Raw genomic sequence first — 24,821 nt, 5'->3', positions numbered from 1 at the left:
TTTTTTAATGTCTACTTTGAAAAATATCTTAGATTACTGCACTTTTATTGAACTCGATAGCACTTATTTCATTCAAATAGATCACGCTCTTATAACGGAATGAATAAACAATCGAAAAAAACTTAGTTAATCAAGTTAGCCAATTATTATCTGAGGATTTACCATGTGTCTTCTTTTCACGCCCCTTGAATTCCTTTCAGCTATGTTCTTGTCAAGATCATGTATCGCAATAAGAATTAACTCTCTGTTATTTCTGGATAAACTTAAAGAGAGTCCGCCTTAACTATCAGTAAGAACTCGGGAGTTAACAATTATTTTATGGACAAATATAATGATTTACCCTGTGGCAGTGATTAGCATTATAATCAAAATAGAGATGGACCAGCCTGACCAGCCGGATAAGTGGATAAAGAAAACTAAAAAAAACTATAATTTTTGTTTGAAAACACAAGGAACATAGATTGTAAAACAACCTTTCATTTATTTGGTTGCTTTAACCACTTGACTTATTTGTTTCTAAGAATGATTTGCTATCATCTGCGTCGTTATATGCAAAACTAACATTAAGGATTGTCAGTTGCACATGTTATGATCTTGAATATCTGAGAAGGGTTCATATATATGGCGCTGATGATTTATCGTTGAAATATGCAACTTACAAAAATTATACGTAACTTTTTGCTTGTATATTAACGACAACAAAGTATTTGACAAGACGCCTTAAAAATTATCAAGAAATAACACACGTTATCATAATTTCTAAATTCAACCAAAATATTAAAAAGCATAGCCGTTACAATTATTCAAAGAAGTACATACGAGCGTATATCATGTTGCAGAGGCAATGTCAGGGCTTGAATGCACGATATTTGATATGACGGCATTATGCGCTAATATGTGCTATATTTACTTTATCATTGTTTCCTTTTCGTACGTTCTTTTTAAACTTAAGCATTGATTTATTGTTCTTCTTTTTTAATTAAATCAAATTTACTGACTAAGAATAAAATAATGATTACCATATTTTATTATGAAGCCAGACAAAAAACAGAAAGTTGCGCTTTTTTTTCTTTTTATATTTTTTTGGAAAATGCGAATGATAAAAGATGGAATATAACTTAAACAAGAGGGCCGTAAAGTATAACCGCTAATTAATTGCTAATAACCGGGGTTTGAATCAATTAATTTATCAATTGTCCTTTGTGAACCATGCTTGCATTATTCAGTCTGTAACAATTGATATAATGAAATTCATTCATCCCAAGGGATATGGATAATCTATCATTGGTAATAAAACTAGATTAGTAATTTAAGATGGACGATAAAGAAAACAATATGACCATGTGTATACATAATGGTAAGTTTATACTAAAATTTTTGGCAATGTCATCATAGCATAAAGTCTAGTGATTGAAGGTCGTATTTAATAAACGATTTATTCTTAACTTTTGTTCCATTTTATTTCCTGCATGACGACACAAATCACATAAGAAAGACCATGATTGAACCATTTTAATGTTATTTGATTTTTACATGATGTTCCTATTCGTTAGTTACAATGTTGTTTTAAGTTCACGTTTCAATCATAATGATACATTTTAACATTATTATGTTGTTACTAGCCAGAAATTACTGGATATCATTTAAGTGGGGACAACGATCACTTTAAAGCTCAGTACTGCAAACAAGGCGATCCGTTCGTATTAATGTCTCAGTTATAGGCGCGGGATGTGTTGTATTTACATTGAACAAGTTGTATCAAAAGTTTTCATTCCGCATTGCATGTTCCTTTATATTGTGCTTCATCGTGTATTTGGTCAGAAATTTAAGAATTAGCCCACACCACTATACCGGCGAAATTGGTATTGATCATTATAAGACCACAACACTTAAACTTGACACTGCATTGTTAGCTCACAAATTGCAGTTCTAAAATAAATCAAAGTATATCAGAATTAAGCTTTTTATATTTTTGTGTCCTTTTGAAGTATGATCAGTTACAAACGTACACATTGGAGGCGTATTTTTTGAGTGTGTATTTACTCAGGAAATAATGATTGATGGTCAGTAACCTTAATTGTTCAATGATCTGTGTAGTATGTATTATTAGAGGATAGGGTTTGGACCATAATTATAATAATATCAATAGTACGATATTTTTGTGAGACAACCGTCACGGCAGCCTGTGAAAAATTCTTCCAATGATACAATAATAACACACATCGTATGCACTATCATAATACCAAGTCATACAAGTCATGTCATTTATCATAATGCATTCTTCTGGTTTGTAGTATAGTATGTGTTAAGTATTGATACATGATTTTTAAGCACCACAACCAATTCTGTTCTCAAAAATCTCAAGCTTATTGTGTAAGATGATCACATAAATAATTTCAAAGCGTATGCAAAAGGTGTACCTTGCTTCTTCTTGTGATGGTTAATTTTGTCAATATCTATAAACATTTTCTAATGAAATTATTGAGCACGCCTTCAGAGATTTAGTGTGACATTTAATACGATTTGGGGTTAATTTGCGAAGTTATTGAATCACGATAGTTTTAGTGTCACTGGTTTATTACAGGTATATGAACTGCTAGCTGTTTTTATAATTATTTGTGGTGATGTGATAACAGTTTTATATGTTAATTCTGTTCAATGTTGGTTTCAATAGGTGTTGTTAGGACATTCAATAGTTAAAGGTCTATTTGTATGTTATTATAGTAGTTTAACATCAAGCAATTCAAGTCAGAAAATTTCAATATGGAGTAAAAACAAATATCCGTAGCTGCACATTAAAATCTTTTTATATTGTAACTTAAAATATCATTAGAAAAATTTCAGTTTTAATATAAAAACGTATTCAGAACTTTTCCAATAAACGCGGTCAGTATAATTCATATAATGATTTGCAAGTGTAAACTGTTCCAAAAGATTTACTGTCAATTTGGTTTTAATTACAAAGATGGCATAGAAGTAAATTGAGTGCATCGTCGATAACCAATTATATTAAATGATTTCCCGAGAAATACACTTTTGCATCATTACTAGAAATATTTCAACATTCTCTAGCGAAATGGACTAATTAAAATCCATATACTGAAAATGGTGTCACTTGCAACAAAATATAATTGTACCGAACAGGAATATTCATGACAACCCTTTTATCTTTTTTTCCGGGAATATTTCTACAACATTTACCGCTTCTACATAACCTTTTCAAGAATAACTTGTATCATTTTTTATTTTTATTTTCCAGTTTCCTGCATTTCAATATTATTTTTTATTGAATGAACCAGTTGTCAGATATTTCAGAATCTGCAAGAATAAAACACAATGTATGAATAAATATACAAGTTTTATAATAAGCACACATTTTCTTTGTTTCTTAAAAAAAATACTTTAGATTTTATATTCTTATATTCATATGAAAAATATGTCTTAGACCTATCTAGTTATTTATAGTTTTTCTTATTTCATATTTTTCTTGTACATAATGTGATAATATTATTTGATAGTCGACATCCATTTTATAAAAAAAGTTAGAAATAACTATTTTTTGATTTACAAAATAAAGTTAGCAATTTTGTCATTTAAAAATTCTACTGTTTTCTATTTAATAACAATGCAGAAAAGGAAGATACTAAGGTATGCTGTTAATTGAAATATTTATTTACTATTGAACAGAAAATTCTATATAATGATTAGTTCAGATAGATAGAGGGAGAGAGAGAGAAGAAAGAGAAAATAAAACTGAAATATAGAAGTATCTTTAACAAAAGATACTCGGACGATGAAAAAACGCTTTAACTTGCATCGGTTACGTCATACCCTTTTATCTTTAAATCTATAAACGACTGCAAGCTATTTTTCTAAACGAAACTGTTGTGTTCCGGCAAGAGGGTAGTGTCCCCTTACACTTACATATTCATGTGTACATTAATACATGTATAAGATTTATAGATAAGCAAACATATATGAACATTTTAAAATTCACATCAATTGAACTCATCAATAATCATTTAATGTCGAGAAAAGTATCTACTGAGAGTAGCAAAAAAGTTCTGGATCTCTTATTTAGTGTCTTTCTGAATGCATATGAGATTCCGGGTTCGTGAGCGTTATTGGTAGTCTCGTTATTTTAGACACAACTTATAGATAGTCATTTATAAGTCAGAACATTTTTTTGTTAAATAAACTTTTCACAAGAGAATAAATGAAATTTTAAAGGCAGTGTAAAGTGTTAAGTAGGGAGGATGTTCAAAACATCAAAGAAATTTAACAAGACAGTTTGTTTCCGATACTCCTTTATATCATTATATAATTTGAACATGTATATGTTTCAGAATGATACTTTATATTATAATAATACTAATTTAGTGCCAATGAGATTCCCTGATTCCAGTTTGTAACTTTAAAATGACCAATGAAAATCCTACTTATATTCAGTTCTTCCCTGTAAATACAGGAAGTCAAATTGTCCCCAGACGGACTTCGTCTGATTAAGTGATTTGCTTTTATCGCCAGTTTATAGCCAGGTAAGCCTGCACTTTCACGCAAAACTGATAATGGACAGTTTCATAAATTGAAGTGGGCAGGACTATTTAAAAACAAATATCAACAGCTAAAGTGTCAGAGTAGAAGAGTTCTTGGATTCATAACTTATATAATAATAAAGTATAATGACAAAACAGAAAGTTTTAATAAAATGCAATAACTTCCGAAACAAGTTTTGAAAAGTACATATATATTACATTTTTGATTAAAATTACACATTTCCATGTACAAATATTTATATTGGCTTAAAATAAATAAAACGAGAATGTACATTTTATAAATAAGATTATATATAATATAATATCCCAGACAGAAAGATATTTTCTGGCCATTCTTCAATATTAAACAGTTATAACATTCAATATTAATATCACCCTTGAGAGATGTTTTAAAGCAAATCTTTATTTGAGCTGGAAGATAAATCTTTCTCTGTCCGTCTGGAGTATTCTTCCCTGATTTTTTTTGTTGTTGTTATTTTAGGTGAAAGTATGAGGATTATTTTTACTTGCCAAAGGATAATGTTGTTATTGCGAAAAACTAATAACAGTGCAGCTGTTATGACGGTCAAAATTTGCTTTAATAACATGTTGTATAATAAAAATCCCTCTAAAGGCATAAAAACGATATGTAAAATTTCTAAAGCCATACTTTATGTTCCTTTTTCGTGCGTTGATCTGACAAGCATACATTTGTAATGACATGAAAAATACAATGACATGAAAGTAAACATAATATATTGGATGGACGAAACAAAATAGAGATGACACAAATATTAGGATAGGTCATTCCGTGCTGAAATGCCCTCTTTTCTGTAGGAATGAAAAGTAAGGTATGTCATGCAACGGGTTTGTACGTTCCATCAATCTAAATTTTCGGGATCGATTAATGTGAAAGAAACAGGAGAAATTGCAGTCTTGGTTTGCTAAAACTTCAAGATTTGTCATGAGACCTGAAATGAAACATAAAAATATATACGTATAGGTACACAACAACGCTATTGTTGACCTAACAATACTTTTTTCTTTTTTATAAACAATTTCATTGCTCAATAACCAAATAATTTTGCTTTTTGAAATAGAGAAAAACAGAATCCCTAAAAGGGATATTCAGGCAAAACAATGACAAAAATATTAAAATGATCTAATGTAGTCAAATCACGCTAAAATGACTTTTCGTGAAGTTTCAGCATGAATTTCTGTTTAAATTCTATAAATTTTGAGTTTGAAGAGTCAATATATCTATATATGTTGAACAAAATTTAGACGCCAATAGAATCACCAAATAGTTTTTAAACAAGTCAGGTGACTTGAACAATCCCTTGAATTTACAATAACGAATGAAAATTTTGCCTGTGTCTCCCTTTAAGAACGACCAAAATAACAAAATTGAAAATGTCACAGGCTCGATTTAATTGAGCCTGTTCATATAGTTATATTTTAAAGCTGATTTTTTTTATATTCAATTTGAATATGCGAACGTGGATTTTACTCTAACATATAAAACACGATTCTAATAGTTCTTTAGATTGTCCATGACATGCCACACATGATAAGTTTATGAAATAGTGCTGAACACACGCTAGCAAACATTCTTAAAATAATCAACAAAACACGCAAGCCTTTTTAACCTTTATTCTTTTTTGACATACTTATAGTTCTTTGCCAAATCTAAAAACGCATTGTTATAATTAAAATTACTGCAGCAACGTTTTGTAATGAAATGGCATTCCTTCAATTATTGATTTAAAACGACACATTCTGTAAACAGTAATTAGAACTGTTTTATTCATCAATCATTCAAGTTGAAATATTAACACTTGTCAGTCTGTCTCAAGAAAAACAATAAGTTTAACAAATTTTCAGATAAAAATTTCACGGGAAAAATATACTAGTATAATATTGGTTACATAGCGATTTTAAAAGAAGTCCATTCAGATGAAAATGTCTAAATAGAAATAATCAGAATCCCTAAAGAAAGCCCAAAACGGCAAAATCGAAAATGTTGCAGGCTCGGTTTGATTGAGCCTGTTCATGGACGGTACCGTTCACGCCCCCTAGCACCGGATATAAACGTAGAAAAATTGTATTTCGTAAAATTCATTTGCCAAACATAATGGAACAATATACACATAATAAAATAGGAAATCTTAGTTCTGTGCGTGTGTTTTTTTGTTTTCTTTTGGAAGGGGTGGGATAGAATCATTTAAACTCCTATCATTTTAAGTAATTTTTCACATTTAAAAAAAAGTTCTTGAACAAGATCAAAAATTTTACAGATAAGGCACTGCTACAGAACTTCACTAAATGATACACTATTCCGAAAAATATTTCCAGTCTTGACGTGTCAAAAAAAATCTTTGTGAAGTACCTTGACTTTCTTATAAAAATTAGTACAACCAAAATGTATAGGTTGATCGAATTTCAAAAATAATATTACACGTTCGAGGTGAAGTTTTATTATTGCATATTAATCAACAACAAATGACACTTCACAAGTTGTGAACTAAAACTTATCTGATCGAAATTCTAATATAGGAGTTTCCATGTAAAGAGAAACCATGAAATAACAAGATAAAAGTTATAGCTATTTATTTATTTTTATGTTAACAAATATAATAATTTTTGCGGTACGAGTACCTATGTTTTTGAAAGAAGGAAGTTGTTAAGTATTTAATATTCATAATAATTAAAAAGATAAAAATCATTTTCTAATGCTTCATTATATATATATATATCTAGTGCGTTTATTATTCATGTGCCTAAAGATGTCAAACATAAAAATAGAAAGGAAATACAAACAAAATAGAAATAGGTGATCATACGTATACACGAAGTTAAAAAGTATTTTTAGAATTGTTTCTCTTGAAGATAAATAATCAACTTGACGAATTTCCATATGAATGGTTTTATGTGATATAAGATGGAAATGCTTAAATCTTAACTAATCTTAGGTATTTTTGTCTGTTCAATTATTAATTTTTCTCCCAACTGACGAGTGGAAGTTCTGTCGGCTTGCAAAATGATTATATATAATAAGAACTATCGGGAATTGATCAAAAAGTTCTCGGCCCGATGTACTTCCGGTAGTCAGAGAACCCAAATAATGGTCTTACTTTTCAATATAATCGCCCTGTACATCAATGCACTTTGCCCACCTGTACTCAAACTTGTTTAACCCTTCAAAATAGAACTCTCTATTTTGGTCCTCAAAGAACTCATTGACCGCCTCCATGACACCTGCATTGCTTCCAAAACGTCTACCATGAAGCTTGGTTTTCAGTTTCGGAAACAGGCAGAAGTCAGAGGGGGCCAAATCCGAGAATATGGGGGATTGGGAAGAATTTCAATGCGCAATCAGTTGCAGCAGCCATCGCAACTTGGGATGTGTGAGCTGGCGCATTGTCGTGTAGGAGCAGAAAGCCTTAAAATTGTAAGTCCCTCCTTTTACGCGCGATTTGTTGACGCAGACGTCTCAATTCGTGTGCATAGTACGTACCGTTTATGGTACGACCTTGCTCAAGATAGTCAACCATGACTATCCCCTGACTATCCCAAAAAATTGAAGCCATCATCTTCCCTGCTGATTTAACTTGAATTTCTTTGGAGAGGGTTAGCCAGGGTGCTTCCACTGCATGCTCTGTTTTTTGGATTCTGGATCGAAATGATGGACCCATGTTTCCTCCTGAGTTACGATCCGGTAGATAAAACCAGGTTCATCCTCGTAGCGAAACAAAAGATATCTTGAAATATCAAACCTGGTCCGTTTCTGGTCGTCAATCAACTGTCTGGGGACCAATCTAGCAGAAACCTTTGAAATGTCATAGACATCAGTCAGAACTGCCTGAACTATACTAAAGCTTATACCCACTTCCCTAGCAATGCTTCGCATGTCTCGCCTTCTGTCGCACATGACAAGATCGTGCACAGCTTTGGCAGTTTCATCGTTGGTGGCCTCTTTTAGCCGCCCAGGACACTAATTATCTCAATGCTCTCCCTGCCCCTCTTAAATTCAGCAGCCCATTTTTTTCACAGTGCTATAGGAAGGGGACTCCTTCCAAATTGTAGCCATGAAGTTTTCATGGAATCCTTTTCTTACAGAGCTCTGATTTCAACGTTCTCAATTTGGTCTAAATGACAGACCCCTCTACTGATCAAAGTGTGTTTTATGTTAAAACCGCGTGTAACTCGGTCAGTAATCTTCAATAAGGTATCGGTATCGACATATCGTGTGGTGTAAATGTAAGTGTAGTGGCTAGAAATATATAGGGCCGAGAAGTTTTTTTGAAAAATACCTCGAAGCTAGATATTTTTAATGATAACAATTGAACGCCGTATGGTATAACAAACGACAACAAATATGATGATATCATATAGATTACAACAGCCGAAAAATGTAATTCTAGTGCAATTCTCATCTATCACTGTAAATACATAGTGCGACACGATGTTATCGAACTCAGTTGTAATATAATTATTGACGCAAAAATTAAATGTCATATAATCAATAATGACGAAGTAAATAGTGCCACTTTTAGTACTGTTGTTTAAAGATGTACACTTCAAAGAATAATTACATAAATTACATAAAGTACTTAATTTATCTTTCTTAGACAATATTGTAAATACGACATTAATTAAATGACAGTTGTAAGTTATAAGGAAAATCTAATAAAAAAATCAGACAAACTTGTTATAAATCAGACCTTCTTCTTCGTACTTAACAGGTTCCATCGTAGCAAATTACCTACAATGCTAATCATTAGTTACTTGAGGACATCGGACATTTTACATTTTAATGTAAATTACAGCAAATGATTTAACCTGTAAATGACAGCCATTATTTGATAATATCTCAATGACAAAAATAAAAATATCATGACATGGTTGAGATAAAATATTAAACTACATAAAAAAATGTATAGCAATAATAGTGTGCTACTTAAGCATTTTTTTCGGAGTTAAGTCATTTTCTGATAAATGAGGATTAATTAGAGAGTAATTTTTACCGATTTAAAGATATAGTACAGATGGGAAGGCCAAAGCAGTTTATTTGGATTTCAGTTTTCTTATTATTGATCAGTAATAGAGTTAGGTGTTGTTGATTTAAGATTTTAACTGATCGTCTTTAGGTTATAAATATCATCTAAATGTTTAAACATCAAATGTAGCATGTACAGGAGACCTTTGTCTTTCTTTTTCTTTGTCCAATGTCTTTCCCTAAGAAAGAACGAGTTCACAAGAAATTGATGTGATATAAAATAATGACTTATTTCAAGTTCTTGAGTTATTTCAAGGGATAATTAAACGTTTGGATTAAAATAGGAATAATTAATAGCAGTCTGAGTCCTGGATATGTGTTTTGCAAAGAAAAATGTGATTTTTGTCTGGATTTAGTACATATGTCCAATATTAATGGTTTAACAGCTGCATTAAAAGTATAAAACAACTGCGTTTAAAGTACCTAATGGGAGAATTATTTATTTCGGAAAGTTCTCAAAAGAAAAAAAATATAAGTAATTGAACAAACATGTACCTGGACGTTCATTCCAAAAGAAAGAACAGCTTCAAATAAAAAAAAACTATAATTCATTTATGATATATAGATCTATAGCTATTTGTAAATGGAATATGCATGGTTTCCAATTCATCTTCACTTTAAAGCTACACGTCTCCAGATGAGCAAAAATATTTCGATAAAATCAAACCTGAGACAAATGTAGTAAAATTTTAGGAAAAGTCTAAAGATTCAAAATTTAGTAATTTAGTAATAAATCACATGTTATGTGCGATTAATGACCGATTTTTCAGCATTAATAATTATATTTATTTTTGCATATTTTGACCTCTTAATGGTAATTTACGTCGGTTGTAAGAGCCATTGATAATGTGTAAATTGCATTCTTTTGGTAACTTCACAATATTATACTGTTAAATACATTTTCAAATTTTCATGAACATTAGCATGAATCTGGAGGCGTGCTGCTTTAATGCTCTTTATTTTCTGTACGCCTTTTAATTAGCATGCAAAATTTAGATAAAATAACTTTTTGAAATATAATGTTACCTTTTATTTAATATATGTTCACTATCTGATGCTTTGGGTTTTTAGAAAAAATGATTTCTAAATAAGTAATTCAGAAGCTATAATTTATCGTCAAATTCTCTAGTCTTCATTTGAACTTTAATATCCATACAGAAAATCATTGACTTGATCTACATTTATATCTGTAAAGTAAATGCTTAAATGAAAATTTAGAAGAAGTGAATTATTCGTTAATGAGTTAGCCAATCTTCTACAATATAAATTTGGAAAAAGAATAAATGTATTCAATTTCGTTTTATGCATTACAGTTTTTTACACAGTTATTATATTACATTTCATAAACATTAAGCTAGATTATTTTAAGGACTAAAATTTTCATGAAAAGAAATAAAATATTTTTTTATCTTTTAATTGTTTTTGTTTGTTTGTTTTTGCGTGTGTTTTTTCTGATTTTATTTCTTAAATTTGACAGGACTATCCAACCAAATATAAATACAACTACTTTACAATATGCAAAATTTTATACACGTGTTAATACTAAATAAAAGACTAAATAAAAGACAATTATGTTGTTTTGTAAACGAGTGGTTCCAATTTATCTAATTCTAAAATGAATAAATCATTAATATTATTATTTTCATTTTTTCTCATTGACACAAAGATACTGTAAATCTTTTTATTTTTATTAAATTGAATATTGAAAGAGTGTGAAGATGCTGTCCTTCTCCTCAGTGAAGTTTGTCATCTAAACATAGAGTCTTTGAAATCATTACTTAAATCAACCGATTTGACTATGATCATCCGATCCGACAAAGCTAGCTGGATAAAAACGTGGTAGAAACATTTACATCAATCAAGATGAAAGTGTCATTGAGGCAACAACCTATTTTCATTTTCTGGATATGTTCGATTTAACCAATATATCAATGCAACACTTGAGGAGGTGTATCAATATTTATTAAGCGTTACGCACAATAAACATGCCCATGTATTTTCCTTTGAAAAACTCTTTTTGCAGGGAACATGAGTATGTTCAAAGAATAAAGAACGCAGTGAACGGCTTTTATAAACTCCAATTGATAGCACAGTCAGACACCTCTTTAAAATCTCATTTGTTTTGTCTAAAAAAATGGAAGAACATGCCTTTATAAAATAATGTTTTCATAGTGACATACACTATCCTCGTATATAACCAAATGGGGCGTCCGTTGCCGAGTGGTTAAGGTCGTTGACTTCAAACCAGTTGCCCTACACCGCTGTGGGTTCGAATCCCGACAGGGACTTTGGATTCTTTCATGTGAGGAAGCTAACCAGCTAGCTTATGGAACGTCGGTGGTTCTACTCAGGTGCCCGATCGTGCCTGAAATAATGCACGGAAGGGCACCTGAGGTCTTGCTCCACCAGTAAAGCTGGAACGTCGCGATATGACCTATACTGTGTCGATGTGACGTAAAACCCAAAACAAAAACAAAATATAACCAAATATCATTGGAAGGATAGTAACATTATACTTTCCCATTGAGATAAGTACATATTGTACAAAGATGAGCATAAATAATTTCTATGTTATTTTTACTGGGGAGTTAGAACATAATGCATACTTTTCAAATTTCCATTTACATATTCATGTAAATATATGTAAAATAACAGGTTATAAAATTGATTCTGTTTTTTTCTCTCTTTTTTTTCAAGAAGAAAATTGCCTCGTCGTTTAAAACTTATGATTTTCTTTTAACATTTAAAACGGACATTTAATTTTACCTCCTTCTTTTTATTTATTTTAAAAATAAAACATTAATTAAAATCAATTTTAACTAAAAGACATACACAATTTACTAAACATATTTCATTTTTTTACGATGCAACTCCAGCAGCCTTTCTAACATTCAATGTTTCTGATCATACATTCACATTACGGTTAGATGTATATGTTGCTTTAGAGTTAAAATGTTAATGATTCAGACAACTTGTCCGCACCGCTTTTTGTACGGATATCCTTAAGGACTATTGTATCTTCTATAGGAGCAAGCTAACCAGCTAGCTTTTCGAAAAGTTGATAGCTCTACTTATGCGACCCGCTTGTGTCTAAAATAATTTACAAAGGGGCACCTGAGGTCTTTCTCAACACGAAAAGCTTGACTGTTTGTTAAAATAAGTACCTCTTTATTCTTTGCACTAGCGTATCTAAATTTATTTGGCAGACGTCACTACGGCAAGTTTAAAGGAAAATTTAGTCATCAAATCTTCAATTAACTGTTTCTTAAAATAGTTAACTCTCTATATATTCACTATTAAATCTGATTTTATTAGGAAGATATCACTCCCGCAATTGAGAGTAAAGATTTTGTAATTTTCGTGAAACGTCAGCAATCAAAAGCTTTAATTTGCTCGTAAACCACCAAATCTTCCCCTGGAACCTTAATCTCCTCCTAATATCTTGCTATCTTGATGGACATTTATATCTTCTAGATAATGTTTAATAAAACATTACTGTTGATGAACTGGGCAAAAATGTTCAGCTAACCTTCAGTAATGATAATTAGAATAGTTTGTAAACAACATGATGTTGTTTCAAAACATATTGAAAGATGCATGCTTTCAATAAAGCAAAAATATTTCAATAAAATCAAACCTGAGAAAAGTGTGCTAAGATTTAAGGATAAAATCAATATTTTAGTAATAATTTACATGTTTTATGCGATTGATAATAGATTTTGATGTACGTTTAAGCATATTTCTACTGCGTAGCTAACTCAGTAAAGGCTATTTCCGAATATTTTGACCTCATTTTGGTAATTTACATGGGTTGTGAGTGCTGTTTCTTATGTGTAAATTACTTTCTTTTGGTAACATCACAATATTTAACTTACAAAAACATTTTTAAAAAATTCATGAAAATTAGAATGAATCTGGAGGCATACTGCTTTAACAGACTGAAAGGAACTATCCATCGGTTATTCATTATTTATTATATTTAAATCGAAATACTAAAACGTATATCCTATATTCCTTTTTGTGACCGACTAATATGTCCTTACCATTTCAGTAAATCGTATGATTTTATATAACTTAAAAATAATCTGAAGAAATGGTTGTTGAAAAGCATAATTATATCAAGTGAAAATAAGGCGAAGCTTTCAGATAAAGAAATAGCAAAAATGTTAAAATTAATGACTTTGAGTGAACTTTCTTTACGACTGCTTCGTTGTTTATACAGTGCTTTTCGGATATATATAGAGATAATCTTTAATCTTTTTTAGTATAAACTAGCTTACCCTGACACACACTTGAAACATTGTTAAGACGTATATAGGGTGATTAAAACACCCTTTAAATTATTTTTTGCTAAAATGTTTGCAGACTTACTAGTACTCAAAAATTAATACTAGAATACCGACGGTAGTTAATGCATTTGTTCATTTTGTCTCAAATGTAAACGATCAATTCATTCTCAAAGTTCAAGCATTGTAAATTAAACGCCAAAGAATTTCACAAAGACCTTCTCTGTCTGACCCTTTTACTTTTTTAGTTTGTCCTTTAAGATAAAATAATTTGTAATAGCTAATGATAGAATAATTATCTCTATAGAGTGAGATGATTGAAATCTTTTTTTATTTTACTAAAGAAACAGAATGAACAACACAATGAAACCTTAGAAGGAGTGATTGATGAGTTAATCAGTTCTAACTAGGGTTTAAAGAGAACGTTGTTTTAAGATTACAATTGTAGGCAGGTCATTTCCTTAATAACAATATCGCTACAAAAAAATGTGTTCATCAATCAGTTGTTGAATTTTATGACTATCTAAATGTTCTTATTAAAACGTCTTTTCTTTTGTGGAAAAGATTTATATCTCTTACTTTTTTGTTTGTTTTTTTACCTAAAATAGCCACTCAAAATAAAGTATTTGAAAGTATAATATAATCGACATTTACTTATTTTCTCCATATCCCGCGAAATATATGTTTTACGATTAACATATGCCAGTTCTTTGTTCATTTTCATTTTTAATTGAAAACAGCATTCAATTATTATTCTTAAAGATAAATTGAAATATTAAAGTATTGTTTCGCACGTGTTAAGCAATCATGTCATATTTACTGTTTACGTATTTTCTATAACTGTTCAGTATATAAGGCTGTTCGTGGGTCAAAACAACACGATGTTTCTTTTTTTAAAGCACAATTTATAAAAAGAATGAGCATAATAAGTAACATTGTAGATGGTTGACCATAAAAAGTATATAATATTTAACCTTTATGTATAAGTTTGTTTTTACATCCATAATCAACCCATTTGTGGCATTTATGAATAATATAAATATGTACCATGTAAGTCAAAGGTGACTTCTTTCATGATAAATTTCAATGAATTATATACAATTTATTTAGTATCTCTTACCTTAAACTCGTAAATGACGACTTATATCCTAATTAGTGCAAGCCGCAAAAACAACACATTTTATTAAGCATCTGTTTATGTATTTACTTCAAACTAAAAAAATGCCGTTTTTTGTTGTTGTATATTTACACTAACAAAAGTATTAAAAGTAATGACAAGTGTACCACAAAAATGCAGTAGAGTTTAAAGAGAAATACATACGTTTGAATTTATTCTATCCCGCTCTTTAAATGCAAAATACAAATATTTTGAAAACAATATAAGGTCTTAAGTTTTTTTAAGATAACAACATTTCTATCTTTTTTTTTAATTTGGCCAACGACAAAAGTATGGTTTCAAATATTGGCAACGTAGTGCATAGTATTTCGGACATATCAACAAAAAATGAAATCTATTTTCTACAATATGCTTATTATGTCGATGATATATAAACTTATATAATAAAACCTGATATATTTTTTACAAACAATACCTTGTAAAACTATTGAAATAGTTTTTAAGCTTTGTTTACAAACAAAATGTACATAATTTGACTTGAAATGTAAAAAGGGAGTAAACAGTACTAAATGTAAATTATCATATTCGCCAAGTTTCACATAGTAGCATTCGTGCCTGAAAAAAATGCACGGAGGGACACGTGCACCCGAATATGTCCTCCGCCATTAAAGCTGAAAAGACGCTATTTGACCTTTACTCTTTGTGTGTGACGTTAAACCCGACAAAAATATAATAAGATGTATCATTCATCTAGCAGCTTGCTCATTAAATATAACATCTATATTTATTAATATTTAAATTCGAAGAACCGATTCCTTTTGATTGGCAAGATGACTAATTCTGTATGTTTCTGACCATTTTTGCAATTTGAAAATATTAAAATATTAAAGTGATTTTCATTTGTTCGATATTTATTTATCTTTTTTTACAAAATTATAAAATCCAATTAGCAATTTATATAAAAATACTGTTACAGTATATATTCTTCATTCATCAATGAGTCTTTTAAAATTCGTCTGCTTAGAGAGGTATGGGACTCACAACGGAAAAGATATAATGAAAATAAATCGACTTTATTTTCAAAGGTTTGTGTTTACCTACTTGAATTTTTAGAGATTGCACAATAAGCTAAATATGACTATCCTATTTACTTTCAATTCTTCAATTCAAATATAGAAATGATTATAAAAAAAGACCACAACAAAAATTACTTCAATTAAAAGGGCTATAACATAACTTCACAAGAACGTTTTTGTCTTCTTGATGTTATTTTTCTACTTTATCAAGATCTATTCTCAATTGGAATGCAAGTTTTTATGTTTTCTTTTCCATGAGAGATTAATTATGTCTCACGAGACGTTTAAAGGTCATTTTATTTCAAATTGTTGAAACAGACGGAACAAACCCTTATAAACTCACAGAGAATGATTAACGAATTAACCTCGTTCATTTAAAGTCTTTATAAGAAATGGCACATTGAAGATTACATAAAAATGAAAACTTTTTGCTTCTTTTCATGCAAGACTCTCAATATTTCGGTTGCTAAAATATAAAAAAAAGTTTAAAACAACTAAAACGACTTTAAATAAATGATTATTAACGGCAAAAATATTTATCAATTTAATTAATCGCTCTTTTGCATTGTTTTCTTAGTTTATTGATTTTGAATTATGATAAAAATTTATAATTTACTTGACCATGTCATTAACATTAATAAAAATGCTTAACACAAGTTCATTCTCATCATGTAGACTTCCTACACAAATATATTTGTTTGGTTAATTTGAGTGTAGAATGTAACAAACCTTATATGTCTTAAACAAGTCCCTAATTCCAAACATAAATTATCTATTCAAACGTTATACCAATTGCTACGAAACATAAATCTGAAGGTAAAACGCATACGATCAGTTTAACTGAGTAAGCAAGAAAAGTGCAAAATATCTCAAGCTCCAAGTTAGTTTCGTCTAAAACACATTTTATCTTAAACAAGAAGTATCTATTTAAAAACAGGTACTCGGCCGAATTTAAACTGTTTAACCTGCATTTGTTAGTTCTTAGTTTTACATGCAAAGTCATATGTTAGCATAGCTTGCATAACAATGACATAATAATTTCTTGTTGATAAATGTTACACTTAAGTTGCATCTGTTTCTAAACAAACCTGTCGTGTTTCGATAAGTGAACTCAATTTCTAAAGCCAACATCTACACAGTCGGTAAGGCAATTATTCTTATAAATACATGATTAATATGCAAACATATATGAAAATATATTATATCAACTGTACACATCATTATATGTGTTGAAGTATCTGTATTAATTTGTTACAATTTCATATTTAAATAAGAAAGGGCTTTGTCAAAAAAACATATATCCCCCTTGGTAGGTTACAGTGATTTCTCCTGCGAAATTTTGCCAGCAGTGACAGACGGACAGGATTGTTTTATTTTTAGCTCTGGTGGCCATTTTGTGCTGTGAATCAGAGCATGTCCTGTGATATGCACAACTAGAAATGGTACTTATCACTCCTGTAAAGTAATGTCGAAGTCCCGCCAGCCCCGCCAGCAGTTTCAGTAAAAGCTAGACAATATGTTTTGCATTTATAGCTCTAGTAGCCATTTCGTGCAGCTACGCGAAATGTGCCAGCGATATGCACAATAAGGGATGTTTCTAATCAACTCTGTGAAGTTTCATTGAAATCCAACCAACAGTTTGACATTAGAAAGCTGGGAAAAAAAATTATTTACAGTTCTGGCGGCCACTTTGTGCACGAAGCGAAACGTGCCGGCAATATGCACAACTAAGGATGGAACTTATCACTCCTTCAAAGTTTCATTGAAATGCCACTAGCAGTACGACCTGTGAAAGCCGGCCAAGATAAGTATGGCGGCCATTTTGTGCAGCGAAGCAAAACCTGCCGGCGATATGCAACTGATCATTCCTGTGAAGGCAAAAACAATTGGTCTCCCAAACATTTTGAGAGACATAATTACTTTTGTTCACGCAAAATCTTCAGGAAACAATCAGTAGTCTTATAAATCATATCTGATTCAATGTTTATAAATAATTCCAAAATGTTTATTCGTATACATAATCAAAAACATTAAATGAGTGTGCGTATTGCATTGCTTTGAATTAAATAAGAGAACTTTCGGGCGATCTATGTTATCAATGAAAATAAAAATGGGAATGTCGGGAGAAAACATAAAATACATTTTATTGCTGAATTGTTGCCTTAATTTATTAAACAAATCGTTACTGGCTGCTGCGACAACAGCTGCATTATTATTCACGCCTACAACAAAATTATTACCTTTTGGCAAATATAAACATATTACACAATTTAATTAACGCAGTAAGGTAAGCGTTTCGGCGCACGCTCGAAAATGTTGCACGATCATTAAACACTTTATGAGTAGGCATACAAGCGTAAAACAATTGTCTGAAACAAGTGCACGGTGTTCTGAATAATCGAAAGAAATAACAGGAAGGAACGTTGGAAAGGAACATAAAATAAATTTTATATGACTGAAGCAGGGTCTTGTATAAAAAGCAATCTTTTACTGACCGTCAGAACAGCTGCAATGTTATCAATGCTTACTATAAAAGTTTTACCTTTTGGCAATCATAAACATTTTCCATAATCAAAGTACTATGTCAACGACTTGAGCAAACACTGTACAACACTACAGATATGTTTTGACTTGTTATATCATTTCGTATTGAAACCTAAAATGTATGAAAATCATCAACAGTGGTGACATTTATACAACTTATAATTGATGAAGAACTTGAATGCCTTTTTGTCTGGAATATATATTTATTTCGGGAGAAAGTCTTAAAATAAAATTGTACTATCATACATTTTTTAATGTCTACTTTGAAAAATACCTTAGATTATTGCACTATTATTGAACTCGATGGTACTTATTTTATTCAAATAGATCACACTCTTATAATGGAATAAACAATCGAAAATACTTAGTTTACCAAGTTAGCCAATTAATATCAGAGGATTCACCACGTGTCTTCTTTTCGCGCCTCCTGAATTCCTTTCAGCTATGTTCTTGTCAAGATCGTGTATGGCAATAAGAATGAACTCCCTGTTATTTCTGGATAAACATAAAGAGAGCCTGCTTTAATTATCAGTAAGAACTCGGGAGTTAACAATAATTTCATGGACAAATATCATGATTTACCCTGCTGGCAGTGATTAGCATTTGTAATCAAAATAGAGCAGGACCAGCCTGACCAGCCAGATAAGTGGATAAAGAAAACAACAAAAAACTATAACTGTTGTTTAAAAACACAAGGAACATAGATTGTGAAACAACATTACATTTATTCGGTTGCTATAACCACTTGACTTTAGTTTACTATGATTGACACCTGTAATTGTAAAGTTAATTCTGGCCAAGTGTAGTAGACCATTTAAAAACAGCTTTTATGTCGTTCATAACATTATGGATTTATCTATACATCTTTAACATATATACAAGTTTTATAAGACTAACCCGTAGAGAACGTTTAAATAACTTTAGTATTTTCTTTATTAAATTTACGGAAACGATAACATTTTAAATATCAAAAATTAAAACTGGGAATAAAATGAGTTTTTTATATACGTGACGTGTTGTTCTTATAACATATTTCGATTTTTTCACTGCGTTCATTTAAAAGTTACTGTCAAATCACAAAAAATGATGAAAAAAGACAGCGAAAAACATAAAAATATTTTAACATGATTTGATTGCTCTTTCACATTTGTTTCTAAGAATGATTTGCTATCATCTGAGTCGTTATAAGCCAAAACTAACATTTAGAATTGTCAGTTGCACATGATATGATCTTGAATATCTGAGAAGAGTCCATATGGCGCTGATGATTTATCGTTGAAATATGCAACAAACTATACGTAACTTTTTGCTTGTGTATTAATGACAACAAAATATTTGACAAGACGCCTTAAAAATCATCAAGAAATAACACACATTATCATAATTTCTAAATTCAACCAAAATATTAAAAAGCATCGCCGTTACAATTATTCAAAGAAGTATATATATCATGTTGCAGAGGCAATGTCAGGACTCAAATGCACGACACTTGATATGATGGCATTATTCACTAATATCTGCTATATGTTTTGTACGTTCTTTTTAAACTTTAACATTGATTTATTGTTCTCCTTTTTTCATGAAAACAAATTTACTGACTTAGAATAAGATAATGATTACCATATTTCATTATGAAGCCAGACAATAACAGAAAGTTGCGCCTTTGTTTTCGAAAAACATGAATGATAAAAGATGGAATATAACTTAAACAAGAAGGCCGTAAAGTATAACCGCTAATCAATTGCTAGTAACCGGAGTTTGAATCAGTAAATATATCAATTGTCCTTTGTGAACTATCATTGCATTATTCAGCCTGTAACAATTGATATAATGAAATTTATTCATCTCTAGAGATATGAATAATCTATCATTGGTAATGAACTAGATTTGTAATTAAAGATGGACGGTAAATAAAACAATATGACCATTTGAATGCATAATGGTAAGTCTATATCCTAAAAAATATTACTTAAACTATTGGCAATGTCTTTATAGCATAAAGTCTAGTGAATGAAAGTCGTATTTAATAAACGATTAATTATTTTCTTCCATTTTATTTCCTACATGACAACACAAATCACATAAGAAAGACCATGTATGCACCATTTAAATGTTATCTGAGTTTAACATGATGTTCCTATTCGTTAGTTACAATGTTGTTTTAAACTATTAAACTGTAGTTAACGTTTCAATCATAATGATACATTTTTACATGATTCTGTAGTAACTAGAAATAATCAAAGTGTGGACATCGATCATGAAAAGTCCAGTACTGCAAACAAGGCGATCTGTTCATATTAATGTCTCAGTTACAGGCCCGGAATATGTTGTATTTACTTTGAACAAGTTGTATCAAAGCTTTTCACTCCGCATTGCATGTAATTGTTCAGAAATGATCTGTGTAGTATGTATTATTAGAGGATAGGATTCGGACCATAATTATATCAATATTAATAGTATGATATTTTTGTGAGACAACTGTCACGAAAGCCTGTGAAAATTTCTTCAAATGATACAACAATAACGCACATCGTATGCATTATCATAATAAAAAGTCTTTAATATTGATTTGAGTTGATTACTTAAAATGCAAACAAACAAAAACAAACAAAACAAATTTAAAATATTTTTATTATAAGGGAAGATGACATAAATTCAACATTTGTGCGCTATTTATGTATTCGGCCTCTCGTCTTCATATATGTTAGTCTCAATCAGCTATATATGTATGTATATATATAAATATATATGTTGATAGATTTTTAGCACCACAACCAATTCTGTTCTCGAAAATCACAAGCTTATTGTGTACGATGATCACATAAATAATGTTAAAGCATCTATAAAAGTTGTACCTTGTTTCTCTTTGTTATGGTTATTTTTGTCAATATCTATGAACATGTTATAATGAAAATAATGAGCACGCGTTAGCAAAGATTTACTGTGACATTTAATACGATTTGGGGTTTACGTGCGAAGTTATTGAATCATCCTAGTTTTAGTGTAACTTGTTTATTACAGGTATATGAACTGCTAGCTGTTTTTATAATTATTTGTGGTGATCTGATATCAGTTTTATACGTTAATTCTGTTCAATGTTGGTTTCAATAGGTTTTGTTAGGACATTCAATAGTTCCTGTTATAAAGATCTATTTGTATGTTATTAAAGTACTTTAACATCAAGCAATTCATGTCAGTAAATTTCAATATGGAGTAAAAGCAAATATTCGTAGCTCATAAAATCATTTACCGGTCACGTGTGAAGCTTAATTTCCCTAAAGAAGCGAACCATTTTATGTTTTACCCAAGTACGCATTCGTTTAAAACTCGGTTTTCTTTATTCATTAATGCATACATTATAGTCCAAATAAGACGATGATTTTGTATTGGTTAGCATACCGCATTTTATATTGTACCTTAAAATATCATTAGAAAAAATTCAGTAATAATATAAAAACGTATTCAGAAGTTTTCGAATCTACGCGGTCAGTATAAATTATATAATGATTTGCAAGTGTAAACTGTTCCGAAAGATTTACTGTCAGTTTGGTTTTAATTACAAAGAAGGCAAAGAAGTAAATTGAGTGCAATCGTCGATAACCAATTATATAAAATGATTTCCTGATAAATAAACTTCAGCATCATTATAGAAATATTTCAAAATTCTCTAGTAAAACGGTCTAATCAAAATCCATATAATGAAAATCGTGTCGCTTGCAACAAAATATGATTGTACCCAACAGGGATTTTCATGACATACCTTTCATCTTTTTTCCGGGAATATTGATACAATATTTAACGCTGCTACATAATCTATTCAAGAATAAATTGTAGCATTATGATTTAGTATTATTTACCAGTTTCCTATTATCAGAAGGAATAATCCAGGTGTCAGATATCATTTAATTTTTTTAAGATTTTATTTCCCAAAATGTTTTTGATAAAATAAGCACACATTTTTTTAGTTTCTTTATTGCCATTTGGTAAACTCGTTATTTTGGATAGAACTTATAGAAAGCCATTAACAACTCAGAACATTCTTTTGTTGAATAAACAAAACACGAGAGAAGTAATGAAATTTTAAAAGCTGTGTAAAATCTTAAATTAGGAGGATGTTCAAAATATAAAATATTAAAATATCCAAGAAAGTTGATTTCCGATACACATGTAGATCATTAATATATTAATTAATATAATAATGTACATGTATATGTTTCATAAAAATACTTTTTATTATGATTATACTAATTTATTCTATTAAACTAAATAGCCAGTAAGATTCCCTGATTTCAGTTTGTAATTTCAACATGACCAATGAAAATCCTACTTATATTCAGTTCTTCCCTGTAAATTTTGCGGGAATTCAAATTGTCCCTAGACGAATTTTGTCCGATTAAGTGATTTGCTTTAATCGCCAGTATATAGCCAGGTACGCCTGCACTTTCACGTAAAAATGATAATGGACAGTTCAAAAAAATGAAGTGGACACGACCATTTGGAAAAAAAATATCAACAGCCAAAGGGTCAAAATAACAGACTTCTTGGATGTATTACTTTTTTAAGTATGATGACAAAACGGAAAGTTTTAATATCATTTGATAGCTTCCCAAAAAAAAAAATATTAAAAAGAACATACATCTTTCATATTCTATTAACATTACACAATTTCATGTATATTCATATTGACTTAAAATAAATATAACGAGAATGTACATTTTATAAATCAGATTTGATATAACATAATATCCCAGACAGAAATATATTTTCTGGCCATTCTTCAATATTTAACAGTTATAACATTCAATATTTATATCACCCTTGAGAGATGTTTTAAAGCACATTTTTCTTAGAGCTGGAAGATAAATCTTTCTCTGTCCGTCTGGAGTATTCTTTCCCTGATTTGGTCGTATGATAATTATTTGAACTTGCCAAAGGATAATAGTGTGATTGCAAAAACTAATAACAGTGCAGCTGTTATGACGGTCAAACTATGTTTTAATGACATGTTGTGTCATAAAAAATCCCCTGAAGGCATGAAAACGATATATATTTAATTCCTAGAGCCATTCTTTATGTCCCCTTTTCATTCGTTGACTTGCTGTACAGTCCATTTTTTATTTTTACATTGATTAACTCTTTTGTATTAGCTTTTTTTACAAAAAATCGTTCACCCACATAAGACTCTTGAAACGATTACACGTAAATATAAGTCAATAGTGAAAGTGATTAATTTGTGTCCCAAAACAGCTATTATATATTATCCAGCCAGTTATTACATGCATTAGAATAGGCCATTCCGTGCTGAAATGCCCTCTTTTATGTAGTAGTTAAAATTGAGCCATTTCATGCTAAGAGTTTGTAAGTTCGAACAAAAATTTAAGGCTTCAATAAATAAGATCTATCAGAATGTAAATTGCACAGTTGATATTTAGATATAACAGCGGAAAGCAACGAAAATAACAACATTATTTGAAAATTGCAGACTCGGTTTGCTACAAAGATTTGCCGATAAGACAACATAATAGATAAGTTTAGGTACACAATAACGATATTATGTACCTAAAGTCTTTTCTTTTACTAACAACTTGATTTGCTGATTAACCAAATAAATTTGCATTCTAAAATAGAGAAAAACAGAATCTATAAAGAACGCCCAAAAAAGACAAAATTAAAATGTTGCAGGCTCGGTTTAATTGAGCCTTTTCATATAGTCATTGTAATGCTGAAATTGTTATATTTAATGTGAACGTGGACTTTATTCTGATCAAACATGATTCTGCTAGTTCTATAGACTGACCATGAAATGCCACACTCAATAAGCTTATGAAACAGTGTTGAATGCATCACGCTGGCAAACATTCTTAAAATAATCAACAAAGCACGCAAGTAGTTTTAAAACATTATTCTTTTTTGACATATCTATAATTCTAGCCAGATCTAAAACACATTGTTATAATTAAAATTACCGTATCATATTTTGTAAGCAGCGACGTTTCTTCATGAACTGACATTCCTTCAATTATTGACTTAAAACGACACATTTTCTAAACAGTAATTAGAACTTTTTTTATTCACCAATCAGTCAGGTTGAAATATTTACACTTGTCAGTCTGTCTCAACCAAAACAATGAGTTTTACAAATTTTCAGGGAAAGATATACTGGTATAAATTCACATTGAGATTTTAGAAGAAGTCATTTTAGAT

Source organism: Ruditapes philippinarum, unplaced genomic scaffold (assembly GCF_026571515.1).
Source record: "Ruditapes philippinarum isolate M1 unplaced genomic scaffold, ASM2657151v2 ctg237_1_1_1_1, whole genome shotgun sequence".
NCBI classification, from domain to species: Eukaryota; Metazoa; Mollusca; class Bivalvia; order Venerida; family Veneridae; genus Ruditapes; species Ruditapes philippinarum.
Note: the sequence above shows the minus strand (reverse complement) of the source record.